General features: G+C 45.6%; 1 protein-coding gene and 1 non-coding gene across 2 annotated transcripts in view; one reads left to right on the top strand and one right to left on the bottom strand.

Annotated features, from left to right (window-relative positions):
• WWC1 (WW and C2 domain containing 1) overlaps positions 1 to 16398 on the bottom strand; it is a 154074-nt gene that overhangs the window by 119360 nt on the left and 18316 nt on the right. The gene's annotated exons all lie outside the window — the stretch shown is intronic.
• On the top strand, positions 16064 to 16167 carry LOC125147212 (U6 spliceosomal RNA). Its single transcript, XR_007145060.1, has one exon. It is a non-coding gene; the product is annotated as a U6 spliceosomal RNA (small nuclear RNA).

Below are 16398 nucleotides of genomic sequence, written 5' to 3' on the forward strand. Positions count from 1 at the left end.
GGAAGCAGTACTCTGGTGATCCCCCTGTGTGGGAGTTGGTACTCTGGTGATCCCCCCATGTGGAAGGTGGTACTCTAGGGATCCCCTGTGTGGGAGGGGGAATGCTGGTGAGCCCCCTGTGTGGGAAGCGGTTACTCTGGTGATCCCCCTGTGTGGGAGGGGGTACTCTGGTGATCCCAAACCTGGCTGTGTGAGTCACCCACAAGTGACTGTCTTGAGGTCAGTTTGGGGCTCTGGGGAGGCAGGAAGGGATTGGTTGTGGAGGATTCTGGATGTACTAGAAGATTCAGCAGCTGTAGGGGTAAGGACGGTGAAGAGGGACAGCTCTTTCCTGTTCTTCCTCTTCCTAATCTGCAGAGCCCTGTAGCCCCTAAGTCCGGCCACTGTCTGCCTACAGCCCCAGATCCCCTCACTGTATCTTGCTCTCTGCTCCAGGTCCCCTTCTCCTGCCCTGCCAGCCCCACCCACCTCCTTCTATGTGAACAGAGGAAAGAGAAAGGCAAAGAGGGCCTCAGGGAATGAGAGCCTGTGAAGTTGGAGGGAGGCATTAGTTTCATTATCCCAGTATCCCCTCCCACCAAATCATCCCTCTTCAGCATATTCCATACACATATGGCAGGCTCTGTAGGGGTAGGTGTACCAATAATGGTTAGTGAACACTATGCTGAGCATACACAATCCCAATTAATCCTCATAATTTTGAAGGTACCAATTGTTAGCTCCATTTTATTGACAGGAAAACTGAGCCTTGGAAAATGTGAATGCCTTTGCTCAAGTTACACAGCACATAAGTGGACTCCCTGCACAGAATGCCCTAGTTTTCCAAAGGTTCCTTCTAAGCTGGTGTTTCTTAAGCAGCAAATTGAAACTCAGAAAGAAGTCTTTTTCTTGGCGAGTGCAGGTCCCAGGCTAATCCCCAACCCTCCCACCAGGTACTATGTCTGTGGATGCAGTGAGGGGGACCAGGCTAGGGAGTGGCAGGGGAGCGGAGACTCCTTCAGGTAATCAAGTGAGGAACTTACATTTTTAACCAAAGCCACAGTTTTTAATAAATACAGCTTTACATAATTTTACTTTCCCCTTTATCTTTCTACCCTTTTTTAAAAAGTTTATTTATCTTGAGAGAGAGCGCATGTAGAGGAGGGGGAGAGGGGGAGAGGGGGAGAGGGAGAGAGGGGGAGAGCAAGAGCACAAGTGGGGGAGGGGCAGAGAGAGAGAGAGGGAGACAGAATCCCTAGCAGACTGGGCACTGTGAGCACGGAGCCTGATGTGGGGCTTGACCTCATGAACCATGAGATCATGACCTGAGTCGAAATCAAGAGCTGGATGCTCAACCGATGGAGCCACCCAGGCACCCCTATCTTTTTAACTATTGTTTGGCCCTGTTGCTCCCACTCGCATTCACTGACCACCCAAAATGGTGGAAGGAAGGCAGGTCTTCCTAAGCTTTCCTCTCTTCCAGTGGGCAATGGGCACAAGGTCCTGGAATTCATACAAAGTAACAAAAAGGCAGTCTACTAATTCCGGGTTCATTAGCATGGCTTGTTAATTATAAATACTCCCCCCTCCAGCCACCCCTCTCCCCAAAATACCCAAAGCAGATTAAGTTTTAACTTTTGCTGGCAGAACACCTGCTTCTGAAATTCCTCCTCCCTCTGCCTCCTAGGATTTACAACACAAAAGTAAACATTTACACTGGTTAAGATTTACCAAAAGGAAGTGAGGCCTGGAATGAATCCTTTGAAGTTCTGTCTCAAAAGAAGAAGGAGCCCTTTTTTAAATGTATAAAATAAGAAACCTCAAAGCCTTCTGAGTGATGTCTGACTTGGGTTTGGAGGTAACCAGGCCTTCTCAATTTTTCACTTGGACCTTGACACCAGCATATGTTAAATCTTAAGTATAACTCAAAACTACAGGTCTCTCTGCTCCAGGGTAAATGAGGTTATCAGTCAATAATGCAATCAAGTAGCTTCCTGGAAACTCTAGGGTAGAACTTTCTTCCTGATGAGATATTACCAAGGGGGTAGAAAACGGTACCCTATAGAGGGGGAGCCAAAGGGCAAGGCCAACTTTACAGGCGGGAAAGATCTTGAGACCCACCTGTTCCCTCCAGACAAAGCTGATTTTCTCAGTGAGGCATGTCTGTTTTACTGGAGGTGGGAGAGGGACAGGGCACAGCCAGACCAGGATAAATGTTGGCTAAGTTGACAGAGTAAGTACCAGGTGCCCCAGCAACCAGAGTCACCAGACACTGAGGTGATACAGATACCTTTGGGGAAAAGGAAATTAAAAAATTCCCCATACCTACCCCAAGATTGCTGGCATAAGCCAATGGAAATGCTATAGTCAGGAAAGGAAGGATGACAGTAGTTGTGTATCTGCATCCAATCAGAACCTTCTATTCCTTTAGTGACAGCACCTATGGAGCAATCACCAAAGAATCCTGAGCACATGGGGCAAGTCCCAGGCAGTGGTTGTGTGCACCTGAGTGAAGGAAGAGCGGACAAAGCAAGGACTCACCACGAAATAGCACCATTAATAACTGACTTTGTCCTAGGCACCTGTCGGCTGCCCAATTAGTTCTCCGCTGCGGCCCAGGGAACAAGTGTTCATATCCACACTGTGCAGATGAGATCATTGAGACTAGCTAACTTGGCCAAGGTTACAAATGATGCCTAAGCCCATTTTCTATTGCATTACAGTTTTCAAATGGAAGGTGTGTTAAAAGCTGCTGCATGATACACTCGAAGCAGCAGTGAACCTGGAATCCTCAGCTGTGGGAGGCCCAGCTCAGCTTTCCTTAGCTGGGTGACCTTGAGCAAGTCATTTAGCCCTCTGCAGGTGTTTCTGATCTCACTTCTGTCCTTAACCTCAGCATTTTAATGGGTTGCATAGTGGAACAAAGAGTCCACATCCACCTACTTGCTCCAACTTCCTGGCTGATCCAGCCAAGCATTCAGAATTTTATCAGCATGAATGCAACGTATTTAGTAAGGCTTTTCCTTGCTTCTGGGTCCCCTATAAAGAAAGAAACATGGGGGCACCTGGGTGGCTCAGTCAGTTAAGCGTCTGACTCTTGATCTCAGCAGAGGTCTTGATCTCATGGTCGGGAGTTCAAGGCTCACAATGGGTTCTGCACTGGGCATGAAGCCTATGTTGAGAGAAGAGGAAAAAAAAAAAGCATGCTCCTTCCAAAATGAGCTTATATTATCATTATATATCCTTCCAGAGTTGGGAAAACAGCCAATTCTGTTGATGCTACAAGACACCATTTTACACTTGGGCTTTTGTTAGGTGAACATCTACAAACACTGGCTTTTCATGGTTCTTCAATCAAATTCAGCCCCAGCAAGGCCTCTTTACTTGGAGAGAGAGACACACACACATCCAGAGCCCCTGAGCATTTATTCTTGCTGCCTCCAGCTTCCTAGGGCCTCACTAAGCCACAATGTCACTCAGAGGAACACCACATTCAGAACCAGAACCACTGGTTCTGGTTCTCAATTTGATCCAAGGACCAATAACAAACCCATTTCTCTGCACTTCTAAAGCTCCATTTTCCAACTTGTCAATTGGGTATGAAAGAATTTACCTCACAAGGTTGTCAGTGAAGAGCTCATGAGACCCCAGAAAGCAAAACCCTTTTAATCATAAACATTCTAGCATTTACTATGTGCTGGGCCCTTTAACACACCATTTGAATGAGTCAATATCAGACACACATGTCAGAAACAAATACAAAAATGTAGGACACAGGCTGAACAAATGAACCAACTGATAAATGAAGGAATGGAGGGAAGGAGAGGGGGAAGGAATTAGGAAGGCCAGAGTGGGGCCCTGAGTCATGTTCAGAAATTCTGGGGTTTTCTATGGGTACTGGAGAACCATGACAAGTTTCCGAGAAGAGCGATTTGCTCTGGAAAGCCCTATGGAAGAAAATTCCAATAGGAGCTGCAACCTGAGCTGTTGGGAAATGATCTTGGAGTCTAGCCACCCTGTTCGCCAGAGACGATTACAACAGCCAGTGCCAAAAAGGACACCTGAACTCAGACGGTGGCCATGGGGACCACAAAGGGCCAACAACTGCCAGCGGGGTGGGTCAGACTCTAAAAGACCTCAGCTCCCAAACGATCTCAACAGCTCTGTCCTCTCCAAAACGCAGATTTACAAGGATAAATTCTCCCAGATGCTCATTTTTGTTCTAGGTCTCAAGTGTGAAATAAGGCTGTCACACCAGTGTCCTGAACCACTAACTTCTGTGCCCACATTCACCTCATTACCTTTAAACAAAATAAAACAAAATCAGTGCTATACTCTCAAGTTCACTGGAGTATTATTCACAATAGCTAAAAAGGTGGAAGCAACCCCAGTGTCCATCAATGGATGAATGGGAAAACAACAGGTGGCATGTACATACAATGGAATATTATTCAGCCTTTAAAAAGAAGGAAGCTCTGACGCATGCTACAACATGGATGAACCTTACATTATGCTAGCGCATGACGCTACCTGAAATAAGACGGTCACACAAACACCAATACTGTATTATTCTACTGACATGAAATAGCTGAAGTAGTCAAATTCACAGAAAGTAAAATGGTGGTAGCCAGGGACTGAGGGAGAGGTGAATGAGGAGTTAGAATTTCATGGGTACAGAATTTTGGTTTTGCAAGATGAAAAGAGTTCGGGATATGGACAGTAATGATGGGTGCATAGCAATGTGGATGTGCTTAATGCTTAAGACTGTACATTTTGGTATGTGGATTTTACCAGAATTTTTTTAAAGTTTGGCGGGGGGGGGGGGGGGGGGGAGGAAAGAAGGAAAAAAAGGAAAGAAGGAATCATTGTTGGACTGTCAGTAAATGGGGCAGCCTGAAACAATGCAGCTCTCTGCCAAACAGGCACACCTCATCTGAGAACCTCCTCCCTCTCTTCCAGGCAACTTTTCATTATTGCTTAAAAATTCCCTTAACCCCTTCCCCCTGTCCCACCTGATGCTGGCTCAGACCCTTTTAATATCTGAGTGGCGGGAGTCAGCCTTAGGGTGGACATTGCCATCTTATCCTATACCTTGGGACACCTGAAGTTCCCAGTGACCAACACTGACCACATCCATCACTCCAAGACCCCAGCCCTCTCCAGCCTCAGGAACAACAGCCCCACGTCCTTGCTGGCATTTCATGTGAGACTGGCAGTTTCCAGAAAATGCTTTATGTCAAGAAGAGGTGAAGTGCCCTGTGGGAACTATCTGTAAGGGCTCCTATCAGAGAGCCCCAGGGCCTGCTTTCTGAGAGGCACAGGAAGGACACAGATGGTCACAACGCTGAGCACAGAATGAGGCCATGGAGTTCAGTTTATTTCTGCCCACCTCTGTCCTCATCACTGACTCAAAGAAGATCAGCTTAGAATGAGGAAATGCCTCCATCAATCCCTCCCTTTGCAAAAAGCCGGAAAACTTGCTCTACTGGATCCAATCACTTATTCAGGTATTTTGAACTCAGCTATTAGGTATGTACACATTCAGGATTACTATGTCTTTTTGATGAATTAACCCATTATTACAAAAGCTCTGTCTCTGTATATGGTAATACTCTGGTGTCCGTACACTCTGTATTTTGTCTTATAGCTATTCCAGTTTTCTTTTGATTAGTATTTCCCCATCCTTTTACTACTCGTGTTTTCCTATCCTCTTAGTTTTAGCCCAGCTGTCTATTTACGTTTAAAATGAATCTATCATAGGCAGCTTATAAACTTGAGGGTTGTTTTTTTTTTTCTCCTCCAACCTGACAGTATCTGCCTTTTAACTGGAGTGCTTAATCCATTTACTTTTAATAAATTATTAATACAGCTGGATTAAAGTCTACGAACTTGCCAGTTGTTTTCCATTTGTCTCATCTGTTTGGTTGTTCTTTTTCCTACTTTAAAGACATCATCCACAATATACTATTTATGTTTGCTTTAAACAGTTAGCTTTTAAAGAAATTATGAAAAATTTTAGAAGTCTTTTATATTTCCGGGGCCCTTAATTTCTTATGGAGATCCAAGTTTCCATTTGATAAGATTTTCTTTCAGCCTGAAGAATTTCTTTTGACATTTCTTTTTTTGTAAGTCAGCTGGTGACAATTTCTCTCAGCTTTTATCTGAAAATATCTTGGTTTTACCCTCACTTTTAAGGATTTTTTTTGTTGGATAGAGAATTGTAGGCTGACTCCCCCCCCCCCCCCCCCCCCCCCCCCCCCCCCCCGCCAACCTCTCCCCAGCTTTAAGCTTTGCACTGTAGAGATATAATACAATTATACTTGGGCTTTGTTTCTGATGAGAAGACAGTAAAGTGTACTCATTGTTTTCCTGTACATAGTATTTATTCGCTGCCTGATTTTAAGGTTTTTCTCTTTTCTCTTTAGGTTTTAGCAACTTGATTATGACGTGTCTGGATGGGGTTTTCCACATGATTCTCCTGCGTGGGGTTTGTTGAACTTCTTGGATCTATAGGTTGATATTTTTCATCAACTTTGGAACTTTTTGGACATTATATCTTCAAATATATTTTCTTCCTCAATTTCTGTCTCTGTCTCCTTTCAAGAATCCAGGGGCGCCTGGGTGGCTCAGTCGGTTAAGCATCTGACTTCAGCTCAGGGTATGACCTCACTGTTGGTGGGTTCAAGCCCCACATCAGCTTGGAGCCCGGAGCCTGCTTTGGATTCTGTGTCTCCCTCTCTCTCTCTCTCTCTGCCCCTCCCCCACTCACACTCTCTCTCTCAAAAGTAAATAAACATTAAAAAATTAAAAACCAAAAAAGAATCCAAATACACATGTGTTAGACTGCCTGATGTCCCACAGATCGCTGAGGTTCTCACCTTTTTTCCCCAGCTTTTCTTCTCTCGGTGCCTTGTGTGGAGAGTTTCTTTTGCCCTGACTTCACACTCATGTTCCTTTTTCCTACAATATCCAGGCTACTATTAGATCCATCTAGCGGATTTCTCATTTGGGATACTGCAGTTTTCATCTAGAATTTTTATTTTGTTCCATTTCTCTACTGGTTTATCTCCCTTTGAATTCTTTTTTTTTTTTTTTTAATTTTTTTTTCAACGTTTATTTATTTTTGGGACAGAGAGAGACAGAGCATGAATGGGCGAGGGGCAGAGAGAGAGGGAGACACAGATTCAGAAACAGGCTCCAGGCTCTGAGCCATCAGCCCAGAGCCTGACGCGGGGCTCGAACTCACGGACCGCGAGATCGTGACCTGGCTGAAGTCGGACGCTTAACCGACTGCGCCACCCAGGCGCCCCGTATCTCCCTTTGAATTCTTAAACATAATACTTTAAGGTCATTTGCTGCTAATTCCGTCACCTCTACCATCTCTGGGTCTCTAGAGTCTTTCCTTCTAAGTACCTATTCTATCATATGCTGGACATGATGAATACTGAGCTGCTGAGAATCTGTTTAAAAACGTTTTGTTGTGATCGGCAGTGAATTTATTGGCAAATCAGCTTTATTCTCTTGCAGCTTTTTAAGCTTTGTTGAGCCATGAGTTTAATGATGGAAGTCACTTGTTAAGAATGGTGGAACAGAGAAGTATAAGGAACCTGGGTCTTTGATGACTATGTGGAACCACCACTCCAATCCTGATTGACCTTTTTTTATTTTTTTAATGTGATAAAGAAGTAAAGTACTATCTTGAAGGTAAGCCATTGTTATTTCTGACTTGTACTGCCAGCAGCTAAACACTCTGTTAAAAGTACTAAATATCTACTAAGTAAAGCAGGTGTTAGGGGATAAAGTAATTGACAAGTTAGATGTGGTTCTTGACCTGTCAGAGCTTACAGTCTAGAGCAGGAGGTGGCAAACAAGGGCCTGCAGGCCAAACTCATGCATTGCCTGTTTCTGTAAATAAAGTTTTCAATGGGACAGAGCCAATATTTGTTTACATATTATCTATGACTGCCTTTGTGCTATAAAGTTGAGTAGTTAAGACAGGCAGTATGGTCCACAAAACCTAAAATATTTACTATCTAGTTTTTTTATAGAAAAAGGTTGCTGAGTCTTGTCTAGGGTAATAGTTCTCAAACGTTCTGGTCTCAGGACCCCTTCACTGTCTTAAAACTTGAGGACTCCAAAGAGTTTTTGTTCATGTGAGTTTTATTTATCAATATTTACCATATTAGAATCAGAGAAAATGTGAAAACACTTATTTCTTTGAAAATAATAGTAATCCCATCACATGTTAACATAAACAATGTTATAATTAAATGTTTTTAATTTATACATGTATAATTTAAATGTTTTTATAATTAAATGTTTTCTAAGTCCCCTCCAAAAACATTAGTGAGAAGAGCGGCATTACTTTATATTTTTGCAAAATTCTTTAATGTACAGCTGAAGAGAAGATAGCTAAGTCCTAAGATCTGCTTTTGCATGAGGGTGTTGCAAAATCACACAGTATGTAGCCTCTGGAAAACTCCACTGTCCTCTCGTTATAGATAGAAAGTAAAAAAAAAAAAAGCAAATAACTTCTTAGTATTATCATGAAGTTTTGACTTTGCAGACTCACTGAGAGAATCTCAGGGACCACACTTTGAGAATGGCTGTCTAGAAAAGTCCTAGGCGGACATTAAACAAATAACATGAGGTTGGGGCACCTGGGTGGCTCAGTTGGTTAAGCGTCTGACTTCAGCTCAGGTCATTATTTCATAGCTGGTGGGTTCAAGCCCCACATCAGGCTCTGTGCTGACAGCTCAGCCTGGAGCCTGGAGTCTGCTTTGGATTCTGTGTCTCCCTCTCTCTCTGCCCTTCTCCCACTCCCACTCTGTCTCTCTTTCAAAAATAAATAAACATTAAATAATTTTTTAAAAAGAAATAAATGATCTAATTAAATAATTATCATTAAACAATTGATTAATTTTTTTTTTTTAATTCAAATTAAATGACAGCTCAAGCTGTCAGCACTGGGCCTGTCCCTGGGCTCGAACCCAGTCACTGGGAGATCATGACCTAAGCCGAAGTCAGCCACTTAACCAACTGAGCTACTCAAGCACCTGTAACAATTGATTTAAAAGAAAAGAATACTGCTCTTCGAGAGAATGTAAACACTCAACCTGGCCCCATCTGGGGAGTCGGGGAGTGATTTCTTGAGTAAATGGTGTTTCAGGCTGGGCTTGGAAAAGACAGTTAAGCAGGTGAAGGCAAGAGAGGGGAAGCTCTCCCTTCCTTCAGTGTGTCTGCTCCTCCTGCCTGGCTAAGGAAATTGGGTTAGGCTCTGGGGAAGGATCAGAAATGAGGATGACTCTCCCAAGACATCCTCCCCTGGGGGGACCAAGGCAGAGATGTGCTCTGGGAAACAAAGGGAAAGCTTTAATCCCAGGGTCCTCCTGAGATGCCTGGAATCTATCCCAGGGACAGGGAAATCCTGATTTCTCTGGGACAAAAGCTGGTGTTCTACAGATGGGGCACTATATGGAGGCCCAAATGCTGACACACAGGGGACCCAGGCCACGCAGGCCTGAGGACAGTTATCCAGGTCCTTAGGATGTGGTATCCTATGGTAACAGAGGTAGCAACATCAACCCTTAGCTCACTGTCTTCCTTTAAGGCATTCGGAACCACTCGTCATCCAGATGGTTAGAGGCTGTCAAAGTTACTCGCTGAGGGACCAGAGCAGCTCCCTTCCACCAGACTGCCTGGCCTCATCCCATTTCCCAGTTGCCCACTCTGCAAACACTCACTCTCAAACCCAGATTCCGCCAAGTTTCAGGATGGATACTGGAGGCTGCCTCTGTTCTTTTTCCCCCTGACATGCCCACCTTGGGGTGGGAAACCACCAGATTCCAGCTACCATCTCACCCCAGCATCCCCACTTGAGAAAAAAAAAGCAGGCAGAGAAGAAAACAACCCCTGGCTGATGGAAGGCAGCTGATTCTCTTCTGTTCACAGCAATGATGCCCTAAAGTTATCAAAAACACGTAAGGAGTCTTGAAGTATTCGATAGGGCTTCTCTGTATTAGTTCCTGGAATCCTCTCAGTAACCCCATGAGATCAGTTTAGATATTATCCCATTTTACAGATGAGAAACTGAAGCACAGAAAGATATTGCAGCTGACCCAGGAGACAAAGTCAGTAAGAAGTGGAATCAGCATTAAACCCAGGCAATTTGGTTTCTAAGATTCAGCTCCTCAAATGTACATTTTACTGCCTTTCTATATTCAAAAGGACACAAGGAGTTAGTTTTTTAAAAAGTATCTGTGTAGGGGCACCTGCGTGGCTCAGTCAGTTAAGCGTCCAACTTTGGCTTAGGTCGTGATGTCACAGTTCGTGAGTTTGAGCTCTGCATCAGGTTCTCTGCTGTCAGCACAGAGCCTGCTTCAGATCCTGTGTCACCCCCACCCCAGCCCCTCCCCAGCTCACTCATTCTCTCTCTCTCTCTCAAAATAAATAAATAAACTTAAAAAATATCTGTGTAGATGTTCAACACCGCTAATCATTAGGGAAATGCAAATCAAAACCACGAGATACCATCTCATATCCATTCAGACGGCTAATATAAAAAAACCCAGGAAATACAAGTGTCTTGGTGGGGGTGTAGGGAAATTGGAAGCCTTGTGCACTGCTGGTGTGAAGGTAAAATGGTGCAGCCACTGTGGAAAAGAGTGTAATGGTTCCTCAAAAAATTAAAAGTAGAATTACCATATGACCCAGAAATTCCACTTCTGGGAATATATCCAAGAGATTTAAGGCAACGACAGGAATAGACATCCGTACACCCTTGTTTATAGTGGCATTCATGATAATCAAAAGGTGAAAGCAACCCATGTGTCCACGAATGGATGAGTGGATAAATATAGTATATACACATACAATGGAATACTATTCAGCCTTAAAAAGGAAAGAAATTCTGACAACTAAGGGAAATGCTAAGGGAATTATGCTAAGGAAAATAAGCCAGTCATAAAAAAGACAAATACTATATGATTCCAGTCATATGAGGTACCCAGAGCAGTCAAACTGGTAGAAACAAAGTAGAATGGTGTTTGTCAGGGGCTGGGGGAGAGGTGAATGAGGAGGTAAGAGTTTAATGGATACAAAGTTTCAGTTTTACAAGATGAAAAGAGTTCTGGAGATGGATGGTGGTGATGGTTGCACAGCACCGTGAATGTGCTAAATTCCCCTGAATTGGACCCTTAAGTGGTTAAAACGGTAAATTTTATATTTTCCCCAATCAAAAATAAATTTATGTGTTTTTCTATTTAAAATTTTTTTTTAATGTTTATTTATTTTTGGGAGAGAGAGAGACAGAGACAGAGCACGAGTGGGGCAGGGGCAGGGGCAGAGAGAGAGAGACACAGACTCTGAAGCAGGCTCCGGGCTTGGAGCTGTCAGCACACAGCCTAACGTGGGGCTCAAACTCACAAACGGTGAGATCATGACCTGAGCCAACGTCATATGCTTAACCGACTGAGCCACCCAGGAGCCCCTTTTTATTTTAGGGAGACAGAGGGACAGTGTGGGAATGTGCGAGAGGGTGAGAGGGAGAAGAGGGTGCGAGAGAATCTCAAGCAGGCTCCATTCTTAGCACAGAGCCTGACTCGGGGCTCAATTCCATTACCCTGGGATCATGACCTGAAAGAATATCAAGAGTCAGACGCCCAACCAACTGAGCCACCCAGGCACCCCAAGGATAATTTTTCAAGTTTACCTTTTAAAACATTAATTTAGGGGCACCTGGGTGGCTCAGTACATTGATCTGACTCGATTTCAGTTCAGGTCATGATCTCACGGTTTGTGGGTTCAAGCCCCACATCAGGCTCCGTGCTGACATTGCAGAGTCTGATGGGGATTCTCCCCACTCTCTCTGCACCTCCCCAGCTCTCACACGTGCTCTCTCAAAATAAACATTTAAAAACAGAGGTATCCTTGTAATACACCTTAGAATGTTTATTATTATAATTACAGTAGGAATTACCCTGAATAATTTTTTTTTTTTTTTTTTTAAGTGTGGAGGGAGTGACTACATTTCTGAACTTCTGGAACTGAGAGAGCCTTTGCAAACAGATTAAGTGCTATGGCCTTTCCCTGGTCCACATGCCAAGCCAGAAGAGGTGATTAGCAGGCTTAAACTACTGGTTTCTAATCAGAAAGTTAAAAAAAAAAAAGCCTTTGTCAAAGAAAACAGAACAAAGGGCCAGTAGGCCCAGGGGTTATACAATAAAAGCTGGCTCATGCTGTGTAAAAAGGCCCTTCCATCTCCTCACGGCTGTGTCCTCCTAACACCGTGCTCTTCATGACATCCAGGGCTATTGTACTGTATTGATAACACATCATTCAGTGTGGTGTGGGCCCTCACAAAGGCAGGCAGCGCCCCTGCGTGCAAGCAGGACATTTGGGAGACAAATCCCAGGAGTCGTTAGCAACTGCATCGACACTGTGAACTGTTCCCATACACTTGCCTCTCCTTCCCACACAATCCTGCTTCTCTGTCTCTGTCTCTCTCCAGTGTGTTGAGGATATTGGGAATACTGGAGAACAAGACTCTTTCTCAAAAGGCCTCCATGCTCACTTTTCCAAACAGCTATAGATTCTAAGAGGCCAGGGGCCAGAGAGGGAAATAGGAGAGGACAGTATGGTAGGGGGAAGGGCCCTGGTGCAGTGCCTGGGAGCTGACAGGGAGCATGTGTCCTGTGGGTCATCAAAACCTCACCTCCTCCACACACCCCGGCCATGCTACCCACCAACCACTGGGCAGCACCTCCTGTCCTCACTGCCCTCCAGAGGAGGGTCTGTGGGAGCTGGCTGCCTGTGGACTCTAGGAAGGACGCAGAACTTCCTCCAGCGCCCGGATTCCAGCCATAGCACCCTGGAGAGTGCGAGAGCTTAACTAATTCTCAAATCAGGACACATACACAAAACCCTCTGAGAAGTGGTGGAGAACTCAGCTAGTGTTAGCAATGTTACATCAATGCAAGCCAAAGACCTCCAGGAGACAAAGTGGCAGTGACGAGCACTGAGCCGTCCTGGATGGAAACCCGACTATCTTGCCAACTTGCTGTGTGACCCTGATAAATTCCCTAACCTCCCTGGGCCTCAGCTGCTTCATTTGGAAGGCGAGGACAAGCAAAACAGTAAATGCTTATGAAATTCCTTGGTACCCAGCAGCTGTCACAACCTCCAGGAAGTTTCCAGAGCATCTAACAAGACTTCTGAACATAAAATCTTGACCAAATGATAGCACAGCACTGTCCTCCTCCTACAAGCAAATCAAGTGTCATTTGAGGAGATGAGAAGAGAAAGGGAGTAGATTCAGAAATAATATCCTTATGAAGAAAGCACAAAAGAAACTCAGTAATTACCTACAACCTTAGCAGCAAACATCCGGAGGATTTGAACACAGCCCACATTAACTAGAACTGGACGCTCCCCTTTCATCAAGTCAATTTAAGAAGCATTTGCTGAGGGCCTACTGCATACTGAAGTCTCAGCTGCTCTGCCTGCCCCTAGAACTCAGCCAATCCTATCTTTTCAAAGGACCAAGGAAGGTTCTTAGCCTACTTTGGACTGAGAGCAGACTGCCCTTACCCTGACCTCAGGCATCAAGAGGTCAGTGAGGTCCCCTGTGGTCATAGCTGTCTGGGATAACCGTAGAGTTGCACCAAGACCTCTACATCCTGCTGGTGCTCAAAAGTCCCCTGCCCGCCAAACACACAGAGATAAGCAAGCAGGATCAGAAGACGGACCCTGGACTTGCAAAGCAGGTTTCATGGTGCTCAAGTGAAGAATAAGGAAATGTATCTTGTTTTTCGACAGAGGTGATGGGCCATGTTATCAGATCACAGGCATCTGGCTCTACCTTCACTGACATGATTGAGACAGCCTGTCCAGGGCTTCTCTCTGTGTGATTTCTGTTGGGTCAACAGTTACTGGTTTGGCAAACAGCAATTCAGAGCCTTACACAGAAAATCAGGGTAACAAACACTGAGAAACTGGCGGAAAGTACTTGTGGGAGTTCCATGGTCCAATAGCGCTATTCTTTACCTCTCTTCCTGTCTGATGAGGTGGCTTGCGCAAGCTAGCGGCTCTGGATGTGGGGTCAGGCCCGGGCTGGCAAACTGGCCTGGAGTCTTGTCTTCTACATCAGGAGTCTCCTTGACCGGCAGACAACAGAGCTGGGCTCCCACACAGGTGGGCTGTATCCCCAGCCAATCAGAGCCATGGGCTCTCCCAGGGTCCAACGCTTGCCCTCTGGCTCCAAAACTTGACCAGATGAAGAAGAAAGGAGTCAAAAGGTGACAGACTTCCTTATCAGGAGGCTTGCAGTCCTCACCCTTTACTCTGTGACTTTCCCTTGGCCTCTCAGCTGCCTTGAGGGGTATCCATTCATTTATTAGTACCAATCAAGTGTTCGACACCACTGTGCTGGGCCTGGGAGAACACAGACACGAAAAGAATGATGGCTCCGTGGTGGGTGCATGTGACAAGGGTGCACAGAGGGGCCCTGACCAGAGCTGGGACAAGGCAGGCTCCCCACAAGAGGAGGCCCTTATGCTTAGCAGCACAGGGAGGGAGGAACAGCAGGCAGGGCACACACACTGTTCATGCAGGCAGGGAGGAGAGGGTTTCAAGTTGAAGGCATATGAGAATCCTCTGGGTAACATATTTAAAATGCACATTCCTGAAAGCCCCAATGAGATTCTGATTCAGTAGATTTCAGGTGGGGGCCCAGAAATCTGTTTTATGAGCTCCTTGGGGGAGTCTAAGGCAGGAGGTCTATGGACCACACTCTGAGAAACCCTGCTTTGAAGGAATGGAAAAAAAAAAAAAAGAGCCATTTGTGGCTTTGATGGAATATTGGTTTATTTTCCTGGAATTTTCCCAAAGGGACTTTGGCCAGCTCATTAATGATTCGTTCTTCCGTCATTTTACACAGACAGACATGCCAACATCAAACAAACTAGAAATGAACTCAGGGAGGGTGTTAGGAGCCCCCACTCACAGGGATGGCTGTCACTGTGTTCCACGAGATGACAATGGGCATCATCTCAGGAATGTGTCAGGTCAAAGTCCATATTTACACCAAAGGCTGTCTACAGGTGAACTGGGGCCCAGAAAGCAGTGATGGGAAAGCCTCCTAGAATCTGGCCACACCTCCTCACCAACCTCACACCAGGGAAGGCAGGGCAGTCTTTAGATGTCTTTCAGACTTTCTCTGCAGCCCACAGCTGGCTCCCTGCCCCTCCTGTCCTGGGTCCCCCCTACCAGAAGCCTGGCCTCTGACACCCCAGCACCACCTCACTCAGGCTCCTCCTAGCTTGGACCAGGGATTGCATGTTGGGGCTCTGGCTCAACCAGCCTAAGCCTTGGCTGAAGGCATTGTTTCTACTAGTACCTGTGCAGCAATATTTTTGTCCTATTCAGTGCTAGTTCCAGGGAGTCCACCATTTATTTCGCTGGCTCAAGCCTCTGCCTGGGAAGCTTATGGGGGATTCCCAGACCTCCTTGCTCTTGCCACTGGTCTCTGAGGCCTGGAACCCTGCCTTTGTGATCTCTGCCAAGTGCCTGCTGGGCTGCCTCCTTATTATGTGTTAGAGCCACAGGCACTAGCCTCCCAATGCTTCCCAACTTCCTACTGCCCCATGTTCCCAAGGGCCGAGTTCGGCTACCCTGGGGACTTCCCACACAGTCTGCATCTGCTTGGATCCAGCTGCTGAATACGCTGCAGCCTCAGGACCTGCCTTTTGTCAGCAGGTGTGATCCCCTTGCAACTGACCTTCACACCCCATCCAACTTCAATCCCTCATCCCATGCGGAGCTCTGGGAACAGGCTAAGAACTCTTTTCCACAGACAGTGTTTATAACTGGTTGTAATAATCCAGTGTTTACTGATAATACAGCTATGTGGGATACCCTACATCAGAGTTTAGTAAGAGGCACAGTCAGCCATAGAACAAAAACCAAAAATTAAGGCGAACAAACAAGCCAAGGCTATGCAATGTAGTACTGAATGGTCTGGTCAGTGCTACTCAAACACGAACGTGCGTAAGGGCCACTGAGATCTTGTTAAAATGCAGTTTCTTTTGCTTGCTTCGGCAGTACACATATACTAAAATTGGAACAATGCAGAGAAGGTTAGCACGGCCCCTCCGCAATGACCCACAAATTCATGTAGCATTTCATGTTTAAAAAACAAACAACAACAAAAATCAGTTTCTGATTCAGCGGGCCTGGGGTGGAGCCTGAGATTCTGCATTTTTAGCAAGGTCCCAGGCGATGCTGATGTGCTGGTCCACAGCCTACACTTCCCGTAGCAAGAAGGCAGGGATCACACAAGCGAGTGGGAGTTAGCCACACAGAGGTGAGGCCAGAAGCAGAGCTCAGAATCCAGCATGTGCTCAGATACAGTAACCACCAGGT

Source organism: Prionailurus viverrinus, chromosome A1 (genome assembly GCF_022837055.1).
Source record: "Prionailurus viverrinus isolate Anna chromosome A1, UM_Priviv_1.0, whole genome shotgun sequence".
NCBI lineage: Eukaryota > Metazoa > Chordata > Mammalia > Carnivora > Felidae > Prionailurus > Prionailurus viverrinus.